Source organism: Pleurodeles waltl, chromosome 5 (assembly GCF_031143425.1).
Source record: "Pleurodeles waltl isolate 20211129_DDA chromosome 5, aPleWal1.hap1.20221129, whole genome shotgun sequence".
Taxonomy (NCBI): Eukaryota; Metazoa; Chordata; class Amphibia; order Caudata; family Salamandridae; genus Pleurodeles; species Pleurodeles waltl.
This window is the reverse complement of record NC_090444.1, coordinates 270,418,016-270,432,968: the sequence shown is the minus strand read 5'-3', so window position 1 is coordinate 270,432,968 and position 14,953 is coordinate 270,418,016.

The window sequence follows — 14,953 nt, the reverse complement described above, 5'->3', positions numbered from 1 at the left end:
GAACCACCTATGCACCTAACCATGTAATACCTCCAAGTCATGGGCCCAAGCCAACACTTAGTACGCTTGCTCACTAGCTCACTGCACACACATGCGGCACCATCACTCACGTCCCTACGTGTGAAGTGGGAGCTGAACGTTGCTCTTCCCTGCTCCGACAAAGAGTGGTCTGCTGTGTTAAAGAGCCCCATTTATGTCACACGAAATGCACGGTTCACGTTAATTCAGCTCTATATTGTACACAAGGCATATCTCACCCCTTCCTACATTAACAGGTACTTTCACTACTCAAACGCCGCTTGTGTGCGCTGTGGGCTGGTTGATGCCAATATAGTGCATTTGCTATGGGCCTGTTCGCACTTGCAACCCTACTGGGATGGGGTAATACATCGTCTAAGGCAGTGTACAGCAAGGAGCTATCCCTAATTCATGGGAGGTGTGTGTATTAGGCCTATACAAAAGAAGCAAAGAGCATAAATTCACATCTAGCTTCATTGACATGGGACTGATCCTAGCTAAAACAATTGATCGGACGTCACCTGACCCTCCATACCTAATAGTCTGGATTTGTTCATTCACAAATTGGGCACAGGCCAAAAGGGTGGCGCTAAGATGCGAGGATACCATGGGTTTATGCAAGCAGCCCATGGCTACTGGGTGGTACATTCTAATGGCAATCCTTCACAAAGATCCTTCCGAAGTATCTGAGCGACATGATTCGCAGCCATCCCCTGTCAACGCAGTTTGAAGGGGACACTAGTCTGCAAGATTCCTTATGCACAGACACAGTTCTTCAAAACACATTGGGTGCTATCTGTTGTGTAGTGCATTACGGATGTGAGTCCGCTCCTATGTTAATACGATGCATGAAAACATAGTGAAGCATCTATTAGCATGTTAGTTAATGTTGTTTTCCTATCTACTCATAATTTAAATAGTCGGCTTGTAATATTTTCGTTCATTGCAGATAACACTGTACATTGTTGCTGTAACTGAATGCTGTGGACATACACTTGTTCTGGCACACCCATTTGTAACTACTGTTTTGTTGTCTTAATGCTATGTAATGCTGCCCACTTCTTAACACTTGTGATCAAGTGGGTACAAGTTCTGCAAACACAGTATGTGCCATAATCTGTCGTTCTGTTCCCTGCAACCTACTTTGTAGTGTTTCTACTCTCCACTGTATAGGAGAAGCACATCAATTAAGCGATTTTATTGTCTGATCCATATCATACAACTATGACTGTGCTGTACTTGCGTGTTTACCCTCGCGCACAGCCTCGCGACTAGAACCCCGATGGTGACGGGGTTGCTAGGCGCTTGAAGGCGGTGCGAGGGGAAGCTGTGAGAGACGGTTGGGGAGACGGAGCGGCGAGCGGCGATGTCCTGGGGGTGCTCGAAGACTGGGCATTTGTTAACTATAAAAATAAAAATAAAGGCATTTAGAATTTACTGCGATCCTCGCCCACTTCATTGTGGCGACGAGGTGGTCCGGTCTTCGAGTACGGCGGGCCCACGCATTAGCTGATGAGCAGCTATCTAAGTCATCGCCTCCAGCGCCTGTCTCGGTGCCAGCAGGATCGTTAGTGGATCTCCTCACAAAGATGGCAGGCGTTTCCTGGCAGAAACCAGTTTTCAACACCTCGTGGGAGGGGTTTCCTGCTCCGGTGTTACTCCAACCAACCATAGAAATCACCTCTTGTGTTTTAGATGTGGAGAAGTTACACAAGTGAAGGTGAGACATTGCTAAATGAAGAGTTTGGTTCTGTTGCGCATCCGCTGAATATTTAAAAAACAAAAAAGTTAAGACTTAATATTTAAAAAAGGAAAGGAACACTTTTACCCCCTGTGGATGCGTAAAGGTCACTTGCAACACATTCGAGGATACATTTATTTAGGATGCAATCCTCTAGGAGGCAATAGGAGCTGGTTGTATTATTTATTTATCTTCAACTTACAAAAACATTTACATCAAAGGGCGGTACAACTTTGTTTTTGTTCCCAGAAATATATATTTAAAAAAAAAAAAATTGAGTACACTATGCAATCCGTTCTCCCTCCACCACCATTTCTAGAGAGCCCTGGTGAACCAGACATAGCGTGGAAACAATGGTATGATGCCTTTGAGACGTATTTAGGGGCGATAGGGGCATCACGGTACAGACCAGAGCGCAAGGAGTGTCTTCTTCTGCATTCCATTGGCTTCGAAGGGAGGGCTATTTTTAAGCATCTACCGGACTTACAATTGGACGATGGCGAAATGGACGAGTACCAAGTAGCGGTGAAGAAAATGAGCATCAGGTTTGATGCACCTCCCATCTTAGTGGTGGCTAGGCATAAGTTTTTTAAGAGAGAACAACGCTCTGGCGAAGATGTTGACACTTATATTTTGGCGTTGCGTCTTCTGGCTGCTGAATGGCAGTTTGGACAGCTGGGTGATCAACTCATTAGAGACCAATTTATTTGTCAAGGGACAGACAAGTCTATCAGACAGAAATTGTTATCGTTGGACAATCCAACATTGATTGAAACTTTAAGAATTGCAAAGAGCATTGAATCTTCGATCAAATCCTCCAGAGAAATAGAACAGGCAACGGTTAGCAGGGTTAACGCCGTCATCAACAGAGAAGATAAAAAAACAATACTCAAAGCAAGTGGACAGAAGAACATTAAGTTTGCCAATTTTAATGTTTTTTTTAAACAAAAGAATGTTTGTTTTAGATGTGGAAATGCGCCTCATCAAAAAGAGTTTAAGAGTTGTCCTGCATGGAATATCCAATGTAGGAATTGTGGCAAACTTGGGCTTTTTGCTAAAGTCTGTCAAGGTGGAAAGCGTGAATCTGTCATGACAGTGATGGATGAGAATGAAGAAGCAGTAGAACACCTCATGGGAGAGGTTCAGGATATGATTTGAGTTGTTGATAGTGGAGTGGTTAAGTCTGGTGATCCAGATAACTGTGTGGATCCGTATGTGTGAATAAGAGTTGGAGACAAGTCTTTGCGTTTGCTTGTGGACTCAGGGGCTAGGATCACCATGATTACTCTAGACTTGTTCAAGCAGAATTGGGAACAGCGAGCTATTGAGCCACCGGACAGGGCTCCAGTCTCCTATGAAGGGAGGAAGATTGAGCTCCAAGGTTTTTTTGAGGATATTCTTGAGTTTAAGGGAAGACGTATACATGGGAAAGTCTACGTACCAGCAAAAGGTTTGAACATTTTAGGCTGGTTCCATCAGGGTTTGTTTGGAATGGTGTTGCGACCAGGTACCTCAGAACAGGTTGCAGTGATTAGAGAAACGGATGTGACTGAAGGTCTACTCAATGAGTTTCCTAAAGTCTTCTCAGGTGAATTGGGGAAGCTGAAAGGGTTTAAACATAAGATAAAAGTGAAAATGAATGCCGCCCCAGTCAAACATAAGATTAGGTCTGTGCCTTTCAGTGTGAGAGAAGATCTGGGAAGATAATTAGAAAGTTTACAGAGCAAGGGGATTATAGAACCCATTAAGTCCTCTTTGTGGCTTTCTCCTTTGGTAGTAGCGAAGAAAAAGAATGGAGAGTTGAGAATTTGTGTGGACCTGAGAATGTTTACAAAGTTAGACTTGGCCAGTGCGTATCATCAGGTGGAACTGGATCCGGACTCCTGGTATTTGACAGCATTTATATCGCCTTTTAGCATTTTCCAGTTTTGCCGGATGCCCTTTGCGCTGGCGTCTGCAGCCTCAGTGTTTCAAAGGATTATGTGTACACTGTTAAAAGGTATTTCCAATGTGCTGGTTTGTCAGGACGATGTTCTAATTCATGCCCCTGATCTACAGGTGCATAACAAGATCCTCAGACAGGTGTTGTAGAAATTCAAGGATCATGGCATCGTTCTTAGAAGGAAAAAGTGCCAATTCATGAAATCCTCTGTGGAATATTTGAGTCACGTGATTAGTCAGGAGGGAGTTAGCCCAAAACCTGGTTTGATTGATGCCATCAAGGCAGCTCCCCCTCCCACTGACAAAGCCGGGGTGAAAGCATTTTTAGGTGTGTGTGAGTTTTACTCTCGGTTCATACCGGAGTATGCTAGTCGGGTTAGAGTCTTGTCGAATTTATTGAGGGATATGACCAGTTTTGAGTGGAGTGATGTGTGGGAACGAGCGTTTGAGGATGTCAAGGTCCTGTTAGCACAAGCCAATGTGTTAAAACCGTATGATCAACGGCTCCAATGTTGCCTAACTGTTGATGCCAGCAATATTGGATTGGGGGCTGTGTTGACTCAAACTGTTGGGAGTGATGAAAACACCATTGGGTTTGCGTCTAGAGTGTTAAGGGCACCTGAGGTGCATTACTCCGTCATCGAAAAGGAGCTGTTGGCCTGTGTGTGGGCCATTGAAAAATTCAGAAGCTATGTGTGGGGGAGGCATTTTGTATTAAAAACAGATCATAAGCCTTTAGTTTCTATCTTAAAAGGGACAAACAATAAGACTGGTACACCTAGGATTGCTAGGTTAGTAGCTAGGCTGATGCAGTACGATTTTGAGGTCATGCATATTCCTGACGGAAGGAATATAAGAGCTGACTATTTGTCGAGATTTCCCAGTCAAAATAGCCCGACGACTGATGAAATGGTGGACAATGAATGTTGTATGATTGCTACGGTTGAGGTTGACCATGTCTGTGTTTGCTCTGAGACAGAGTGGAAGGAGAAGTTGTCTGGAGACAATGACTTGTGTGCCGTAATGAGGTTCATTGTTGAAGGCTGGCCATATGAGAGAGATTTGACGATGGCGATTCAGCCATTTCGGAAAATTTCAGATGAACTTACAATTGAGGAGGGCATTCTCTTGAGAAATGATAAACTCATTCCTCCGGAGGAATTGAGGAGTTCAATAGTGAAGAAGGCGCATGAAGCCCATTTGGGGGCCACTATGACCAAAAGACGTATACGAGACAGCTTTTGGTGGCCACGTATGGACAGTGATATTGAGCAATTGGTAAAAAATTGTGCTGTGTGTTCCAATTCTGACAAGAGTATGAAAACTGCGACACCACCCCTTATGCCTATTGAGTGTCCTGGAGGTTCGTGGCGAAAATTGGGGGTGGATATGGTGGGACCCTTTCACTTGCTCAATTCTAGTCTACGTTATGCTTACGTAGTCGTGGATTATGTCTCAAAGTGGCCATATGTCAAATTTGTACAGGAGTCTAACGCTAGATCTTTAGTGACTTTCTTAAGAGAAGTGTTTATGAATGAGGGCTTTCCAGAAGAAATCATTTCGGACAATGGTGTTCAGTTCGTGTCTGAGGAGTTTTAAGCATTTCTGAACCAAGGTTCAGTCAAACACCTGAGGTGTTCCCTATATCAGCCTCAAACAAACGGTTTGGTGGAGAGATTCAACCCTGTGGTGGGGGACTGTATTAGGTGCGCATTGAAGAATGGGTGTGATGTGTTGGCGTTGGTACAGGCTATGCTTTGGTTTTACAGAACAACTCCTCATTCTACCACGGGGGTATCTCCTTTTGAGGCTCTGAAAGGGAGAAAGCCTAATACCCAAATCAAACCTGGGTGGATGTCTAAGTTTTTTGAACAAATGCTAGTCGGAGAACGTGCTGACACTATCAAGGCCAATGTGGAAAGCAAGCAGTTTACAAAAAAGAGATATTTTGACAATAAGAAAGGGGTTAAAGAGTCACTTGTTGCGGAAGGTGATTGGGTAGTGATAAAACTGCCAATGTTTGTTAAGAAAGGTAATGCCAAATTTTCCGAACCTGTTTGTGTTGAACGTGTTTTGGGCAATGCAGTGAGGGTTCAAGGCAACAAGTGGTGGAACAAATCCAAAGTGGTTAAACTGAAGCGGAACTGGGATCCTCAGGGTGTGACCAGGCGAGAGTTGGTGTTAAAATCGGACCTGAATAAAAGTGGAGACGATGGACTTGTATTGCGCAGGAGTGATAGAATACGAAAGTTACCTTGGAAACTGTGCCAGTGAGGGTATGTGTTACTATTTTGGAAACGGTCTCAACAATAATGTTTATCCTTAGCGTTTTAGTTCCATTGTTTTTGTTTTAGTGGGATGTTTGATAATATTGTTAAATATACATAAAAAAATAAATAAAAAAAAACTCAATGTTGTACTTGCGTGTTTACCCTCACGCACGGCCTCGCGACTAGAACCCAGATGGTGACGGGGTTGCTAGGCATTTGACAGCAGCACGAGGGGACGCTGTGAGAGACGGTTTGGGAGATGGAGTGGTGAGCGGCGATGTCCTGGGGGGTACTCGAAGACTGGGCATTTGTTAACTTTAAAAATGAAAATAAAGGCATTTCGAATTTACCGCGATCCTCGCCTACTTCAGACTGTATTTAAAATTATCTACTAAAAGCAACAACAAACATATTAAAAAAAAGATAAACACACCCATACATGGAAAAAGGCAGACTAATTTGGAATAAGACTAATGCCCTCATTTTGACTTCGGCAGTCTTTTTGAAAGCCCGCCGAAAGCCGCTGCAGCCAACAGACCGCCAGTGCTGGTGGTCTGCTGATCGCCATATTAGGAGTCATTGCAGGACTTTCGCTCATTTGTGGGTGGAAGTCTGACTCCGAAGAGGCAGTTGCATAACAAGCACCGCCAAGCCAGCAAGACTCCGCCCACTGTATTGCGAGCTGTAATACAGCTTGGCGGAGGCTTGTTAGCGTGGTGATGCTGATGATGCAAGATCGCCAGGACACATCCTCTTCCAGATGACCTCTTCGACAGAGAAGGTAAGTGATTGTCTAAAATGGGGGGAGGTGGGAGAGTGTTGGGTGCATGTGTGCGGTGTGTGCATGTATGTGTGTGAATAGGGGTGTATGAGTGCGTACTTGTGAGCAAGTGAGTGGGGGTGTCTGTGTGCAAGTCTTCCGATGAGGAAGGTCTGTATGTGCGAGTGAGGGTGGGTAAATGGATTTGAACGGTTGGGGGTGTTTGTCGGTGCATGTATGCGGTGCAGGAGAGTGTCTGTGACGTGTCTCTATGTGTGAGTGCGAGTATGCGGAGGGGGTGGTGAATGCGTGCATGTGATTGAATGTGAATGTTTGTGTGCGTGAATGTGTGTGTGAATGGGGGGTGTCTGCATGCATGCGAGTGAGTGGGGGTGTCTATGTGAATGTATACATATGCCGAGGGGTGTGTATGTGAATGCATGCATTTGTGAAGGGGTGGGGATTTTTGTAAGTGTGTGGAAAGGTGGGGGGGGTGTCTGCATGTGTGTGGACGTGTGAGGGTGCGTGTGCCAGTGACAGGATTGAGGATTCCTGTTGCTGGGTGCATTTCCACTAGGGTTTTCATGGCAGGGTTACCGCCATGGAAAGCCTGGCGGTCTGCAGGTTCGTAATTCAGCCTGCAGGCTGAGGCCTGCCCCCCGGTTGAAGGTACTCACTGCTGTCCGTGGCTGTGCGACCGCACAGGTGGGCCAGGCAATGTTGAGGAGGTTTGACATCTGCCAAACCCCACAACTTGTGATGTGGCAGTCTTTACCGCTGGGTCCGCACCAAAGTTTGCCAAGTATGCCCAGATCTCCATCTTGTGAAAATGACATCAGCGTGGTTACAACATTTGGCACAGTGGTAAAGAGTGTAAACCTGGCAGAAACATTACTCCTACAATATTTACATGTTATCAGGAGTTTATGAGGGAAAAGAAATATGAAGGCTTATGTATTTCAGTGAAGAAAAAATATTGTCATGCTTTTGGTCTGCGTGAATGAGAATTAGTGCTGGCAGTACCCTTTGATCTGCTTTAAAAGTTGTATGTGTGAAGCATACAATTAATGTCATAAATACACTTTATTTAAACTAAATCAGGCAGCAAATAATTCTCAGATACTCTCATTTCATATTTTGCACTGTACAAGGTATATCCCACTTTAAGTAGATGCTGATATGCAGGCCTTCAATTATTCACTTTCATGGCGTAATTCATCTTAACAATCATTACCTCTCTTTTCTCCAAACTATGTATGTTGGTTGGCACTTGGTGTCATCTGCTTGAATTTAGGTTTAAATTGAGCAAAAGCTGTGATAGTGAACCACGCAAATTGGTGATTAACTACATAAAACAACTGCTGTTTTTTGTTTAATGTAGCTTTTAGATCTTTACTCCAGTCTTTCAGCTCATCAACAAGGGGGTGACTAAAACAATGAAAGATAACATCACTGGATGTCCCATCACTCATCTGCAGAGGAAGTGACATCTTTGGTTTCCAGCCAAAACCCATTTTAAAAAGAACCCAAGCAAGATGACTTAATTTCTCATCACCCATCTGCACAGGAAGTGACACCATTGGATTTCCTATCATCCATCTGCACAGGAAGTGACATCACATGTTTCCTGCCCACTACATCCTGTGCTCCTCCCAATTACGAGGACCTACTTAACGGTGGCTGCAATGCAGACGAGCAGCAGACATGCACAGCAGGTGCATCGCTTGAGTGGCAAAGGAATGTCAAAGACAAACCCATCTGTGCAAGTTTGCCTGGACCATGCCCAGTGCCCTGTGCCAGGAACCCTAGTTCTCCCCCTACCCACTGCTACCCTGATGTGTTCCTTTATGCTCTTGAACTGGCCACGCACACCACAATATTGCTACACTGTACCTTGGAAGTAGTGTTCACAAGTGTCTCCTGCAAGTTCTCATGCACCCTCCCACACCCTACATCCACCACCCCTGAACCAACAATACTCAGCACCCCACTCAATTACACTCACAGAAACTACCCACCTGCTCACACAGAACAAACAGCACCAACACAACACTCACGTGCATACTTATCAACAAATGCTCACTCACCAAACATGCCAGGAAGATATGGAACCTTCTGCACAACCACCCCCTTGACCTGTTCTTCCTCACAGAAACATGGCTAATACCAACCACTGCAGTGGACATCAGTGCAATCATCTCTGCCGGCTACAAGATTGCCAGGCATGACCACAGTACAAGCCCAGAGGTTGAGTCACCATCATATTCAAATATACCATCAGTTGAACTCCTACCCGGACCAGCTACATGGAACACCTTGGGCCGATTCCTAAAGGTAACTTACATATAATAAAGTTACAAGTGTAGAGACTCTGTACTTGGGTAGGATCTTTGCACTTGGGGCTTGGTCGCCACATTCAGGGCATACAGAGTGCACAGTGCAGAGATTCTGCCAAGAGTTCAGAGATTCTGCCCCGAGTACGGAAACTCCACACTCATAACATTTCTACATGTAAGTTACCTTCATGAATCAGGCTCCTCGTATTCAAGGTGCGCATGACAACCAACTTCGTATACAGATTACCAGCACCCTACACTAATTTACCCAGCAACATCACGAACTTCATTGCATAACTCATCATCAATGCCACCACCTTCATCCTTCCGGAAGGCCTTAACTTTAATCAAGAAGACCACACCGACCCAAATTCTACAGCCCTTTCAGAAAACTTAAGAAAGCTTGGCTTCACCCAGCATGTTACCAAACTCAACCACACCACAGGAAACCTATTGGACTCAATGTTGTCCCCAATCAACAGCCTCCCAATCAATAAGCCAGCAACTAGGACCTGGATAGACCATTCCCTCATTCGTTTGAGCATCCCCATCCAGCACCACCACAGAATTACCACCACCAAACTGTCCACTGCAGCTGGAAAAGCATTACAGAAGAGGAATGGGCTTCTGCGCCCTCCATGCACTGACCTGAGCACACCTGCAACTTGCCAAAGCCATCAAGAAACTCAACAGCTGGATCACCACATGAGCTGACACCCTGGCTCCTCTCAAAAGCAATGGCAAGAGTGCAACCGCAAGCCAGCTAGAACACTGATAAACTCAGGATGACTGTAAGAAATTGGGTTACTGGTTGAGGGGGGATAAACCCTTCTCAATCAGCAATCAAAATTCTTCTTAAAGTGAAGTCACATGCAAACCCTAAATTAAACTGCTCAACTCTTGGGTAGCTTGGCACCGAGCAGTCGGCTTAACTCAGAGGCAATGTGTGGAGTAGTTGTGCAACACTTCAAACACTAACACAGTGAAAACCCATGACAAAAGGAGCCAAAACAGATTTAGGGGTATGGAGTAATTTTGTAATGAATACAAAAGATGAAAATGATACAAATCCACTCAACAGTACTGGAGATATTCAATTTTGAAGATTTTACCCGAAATAGTGCCAAAAGGCTTTAAGCACCAATTGTGGATATCTGGTCACACTGGATCAGGACAAAGCCACAAGTTTAGGCATATTGCAAATGAGCGCTAGCCAGTTAAAGGGACTCATTTAGGCTCACTGAACAAAGTACCTTCATCCCTGGTTTGCAGAGCATTGCAAAGATCCATATTGAAGATGCGTCACACAGCCAAAGTGCTGATCCAGTTCTGAGATGCAACGAGGCTGTGGTGCAGGATCCTGTTGAGTTGGAGTTGACGGCTCAGTTGACAAGGGCTTGCAATGCGCAGTTTGGAGTTGAGGATGCATCGCAAAGTTTGGGCAAAGCATTGCTTCCAAAGAGTTGCAGAGTTATGATGTAGAGCCTGGTGTCTTCATCGAGGCTGTCATCGATGAGGGATGCGAGGGCCTATGCCTGAGGATGCGTCACAGAGTAGCAGGTCAGATTCGGCATAATGCTCTGATGCAATGCAATGTTGGCCTCTGTGGTGGTTCCGATCATGCAGCACAGTGATGTGTCAGTTCTGCTGGGGTTTATGTCACGCAGCAGAGGCGATGCTTTGGTTCCACCTGGACCCGCAAAGGTTGGCAGAAAATCTTAGGCCCACTTCCAAGGTTCCAGGACTGAGATGGGCCCACTTGGCAGGGTAAAATCAGAGATGCAGAGCCCAGGTGCAGGTGCAAGTTAGTGGGAACCTTATGTCCTTGAAGCTCAAGTCTGGAGGCCAGCCAACTAGCCCTTGGAGTCACTTTGGGGTTCTGGGTTCAAGAGATGCAGGTCCAGATCTTCTCACCCAGACAGGAGGGCAGCAAGCAGCAGGTTAGCACAGCAAAGTAAAAGTCCAGCAAAGTACAGTCCAGCAGTGTGGCAGGCCTTCAACAACAGAGTAGTCTTTCTTCCTGGTAGGATATCCCCAAGTCCAGAAGGGTACTGAAGAGTTGATCTCTGAGGTCTAGTACTTATACCTAGTTGGGCCTTTAAAGTGGGAGAGAAGCTTCTGGATGTTTCCTTTTGATTTCACCAGGCATCCTCTTTACCCTGCCCTGGCTCTAGACTAACTACATGGGGTATGCAACCCTTTGTATGGAGGCAGGACAGAGACTATTCAAGTATCAGTGGGACTTTGCCCAGCTTCTCCCTCCCATACTACCTGCAATGGCCCATCCAGTCACACCTAAGCTCCCTATTGTGTGTCGCCGTCTAGAAGGAATGAACAAAGCTCAACTGTCAGCTATACCTAGTCATGTGACCCAGGTACATGCTACAGTCACTAGATGGCTAAGGCAAGAAAATGTAAACTTTCTTAAAGTGGCACTTTCAAACTTGTAATGTAAAGTCCGACTTCACCAGAAGATAGTATTTGTATTCCAAATCCAAAGATACCAAACATGAGCGCATTACCTCGTTCCATTTGGAAATTACAACTTCTTAAATGTAATGATGCAACTCCAATGTGAGTCTATGGGAGAGGTAGGCCTTGCCGTAGTGAAAAATGAATTTAAGACTTTTTTCTAACAGGACATGTAAAGCTTAAACATGCATGCCCTACCTTTCAAATACACTGCACCTTGCCCTCTGGGCTGTTTAGGGCCAATCCTAAGGGTGACTTATATGTACAAAAAAAGGAAGGTTTGGACCTTGCAAAAAGTGTATTTTGCCAGTTCGACATGGCAGTTTAAATTGGATACACAGGCTGCAATGGCAGGCCTGAGACATGTTTAATGGGCGACTTAAGTAGATGGTACTATCAGTTCTGCAGGTCCCCGAGTTGCATTTAATTTACAGCCCCTGGACACTGGTAGTGCCACTTTACTAGGTATTTCCAGTGTACAGGAACGTCACCAACCTAAAATGGACTGGGTAATACCTATACTTTTACAGCTTAGTGATAATGGAATCATAGAGGAGAAGGGTCTTTTGATCCCAAAACTGATTTTAGCCACTTAGCTTTAGTTTCAGTGGGTCAGGGATGTTGCTCCAGAATCAGTTTAGAGTGGTTGAGTGGGATGGAACTGCCCATTACTTTAAAAACACCCTTATATGTGCCACAAGCTCCCATCAGTGACAAAAATATTTTTCTTTCTTGGAAGCTACTGAAAATGGTGCACAGTGGGATAGTTTGCAGTGAGGTAAACAGGATGTGCTGCAAAAGTGAGAACGTTTGCCTTTGGGAACCTTTTGCCCATTGGTAAGGGAACTTTCAGGAATCTTTCCCCCTCCCCAGCTGCTGAAATGATCAAACAGTGCACATCACCCTCAGCTTCTCAGCATACTGTCTAGGACTGTGGAAGAACAGAAGAGGATTGCATAAGGTGTCTGTCACCCTTGAGTAGGAATTAAAGGGCTAGACCTGCTTCCGCATGCACCCATGACAAAGATGTGGACTCCAATAGTCGGTTGTCTGACCTTCTGTGTGACTACTGAGACACAACAAGCTGCAAAAGAGCAAGAAGTGACCAGTTGACTAGTTACAACTAGAACAGGACTGGGCCTTGCTGGTGGCTTCTGCTGGGGCATGTCCTGGCCCTAAATGATGTCCCTAAACTCTTGATATCCTTAAAAGTGTCTAAGAGGAGCTACTCCAGAATGTCTGAAGCTATAGGACTTAGAAAATGTTTGGGTTTCCAAGACCTCTGGATTGTCACTGGGAACTTGAGGAAAAAATGTTCAATTTCAATGCATTTTCTTCAGCTGCAGGTTCAGGTTCAGACCTCTGGATCGTTACTGGGAACTTGCAGAAAAAGTGTTCAATTTCAATGCATTTTCTTCAGCTGCATGTTCAGGCCTGCCCTACAAGAGGATTTTAAACTCCATAAAAATAAATTAAGAGCCCCATTTTGGCTTCGGAGGATGGAGAAAATACTGTTAGGGTGGTGGAGGACTTTACTACCACCATCCTGCCTTTCCTTTGCCTGGAAATTGTAGAGCCCACCACTAACACTGAGGTGAACTTTATGAGTTTGTATGAACCACCATCACTGAAGTTCATACAAAGCTGTTTAAAGGTTTGGTGTGGCTGCATCACTGTTGAAGGATGTCCAACCACACTTTAAAAGTTTTCATTTTTTTTAAAACAAACTCCCAATGCAAGAGGCTGTTTTGCCTTAAAAATCTTAAAAATGAATATCTCTGGTTCCCCTATTGTTTTTTTTTCTCATTTTGGTGTCATTTTTCTTAATTATTAGAAATTTGTTGTGAAATTTTTACTGAGTTGTGTTTTGACTTTTTAACTGTTTTAGTGTTCATAAATACTTGACAAATTTTCCTAAGTTAACGCTGTGTGTACTGTGGCACAGCCCTCAAAACTGTGTTTCTGACCATACAGGATTTTGGGGCACATGTACGTACCATTTTCCCCTGTCACAAACGGCCCAATTCGCAGAATCGGATCGTTTGCGACAGGAAAAAAACATTTTGGTATGTACAGAGCCTATTTAGTGATTCGGTAATCTATTTACCGAATCACAAAATAGGTTTGCGAGTCGCAATTAGGAAGGGGTGTTCCCTTCTGAATTGCGAGTTGCAGTGCTATGTAGGATTGTTTTGTGACTGTGAATATGGTCACAAAACAATCACAGTTAGCACCAGTTTCAAAATGGTGCTAAACCATTCGCAAACACGAAGGGGTCCCTTTAGGACCCCTTCCCCTTTGTGAACAGCAGCAAAAATATTTTTTCAGAGCAGGCAGTACTGCCTGCTCTGAAAAAATGAAAAGAAAACTTTTCATTTTTGACTTTGAAATGCATCTTGTTTTCCTTCAAGGAAAACGGTCTGTATTTAAAAAAAAAAAAACTGCTTTATTTAAAAGTAGTCACAGATGGTGGTCTGCTGTCTCCAGCAGGCCACCATCTCTGTGAGGGCGGCCATTTCCAATGGGGTCGCAAATTTCGACTTACCTCATGAATATTCATGAGGTAGGTCATTTGCGACCCCATTGAGAATCGCAAACAGTATAAAGTAAACTGTTGTATATCCGGTTTTGTGACTCGCAAATTACGAGTCGCTAAGACTCGCAATTTGCAAGTTGCAAAACCAGCTCTTTGTACATGTGGCCCTTTGTGACTTATTACATGAACAGGACTCAAATCCTCCCTATCTAATAATGTATTGTCCTACACCACAGATTGTCCGTTTTTTCATTGTGATGTAATAGATCATCTTTGGAAATGGAAACATATTTTTATGTTCCAAAACAATTGTGCCAAAATTACATCTGTTTTATGACTCAAGAATAATACTTCTGTGCCACTTGTATTGCTATGACGATGGAAGTCCATATCACACCCCTTTCACCTTTTTACTAAAAGTACATGAGGAGTTGCAAAGTGTGCATTGAGAGTCACATAGATATTTGAGACTCTTAATGCACCAGCAGTACATTGCACTTGTTAAGCCTTCAATTTTGCAAATTTCAGTTGCTGTGACTCTAAGTTTATTTACTGCATCAGCGCCTTAGTTCCCATGAACCACCAGATGCTAAATCTCCATGAATAAAAGCAAATGAGGTCCCTAACTGTTCCACCATATTGTTATTTCTTGATCAAATATTATTTGCTTCATCTAATTCATTACAAAAAATGTTTGACCATAAAGAAGCACCTTCAATGTAGCACGATCCTTTGAAAATGCTTTCAAATCTTTATTCAGGAATTTTGGACATAACATTTCCTAATTCCATCAACATGAAAAGGTCATCCTGTAATGTCTGCTCTCTAAATGGGTGGGTAAGTGTGACAACAGTTTTCAATGGCATCATCAAGGAAACA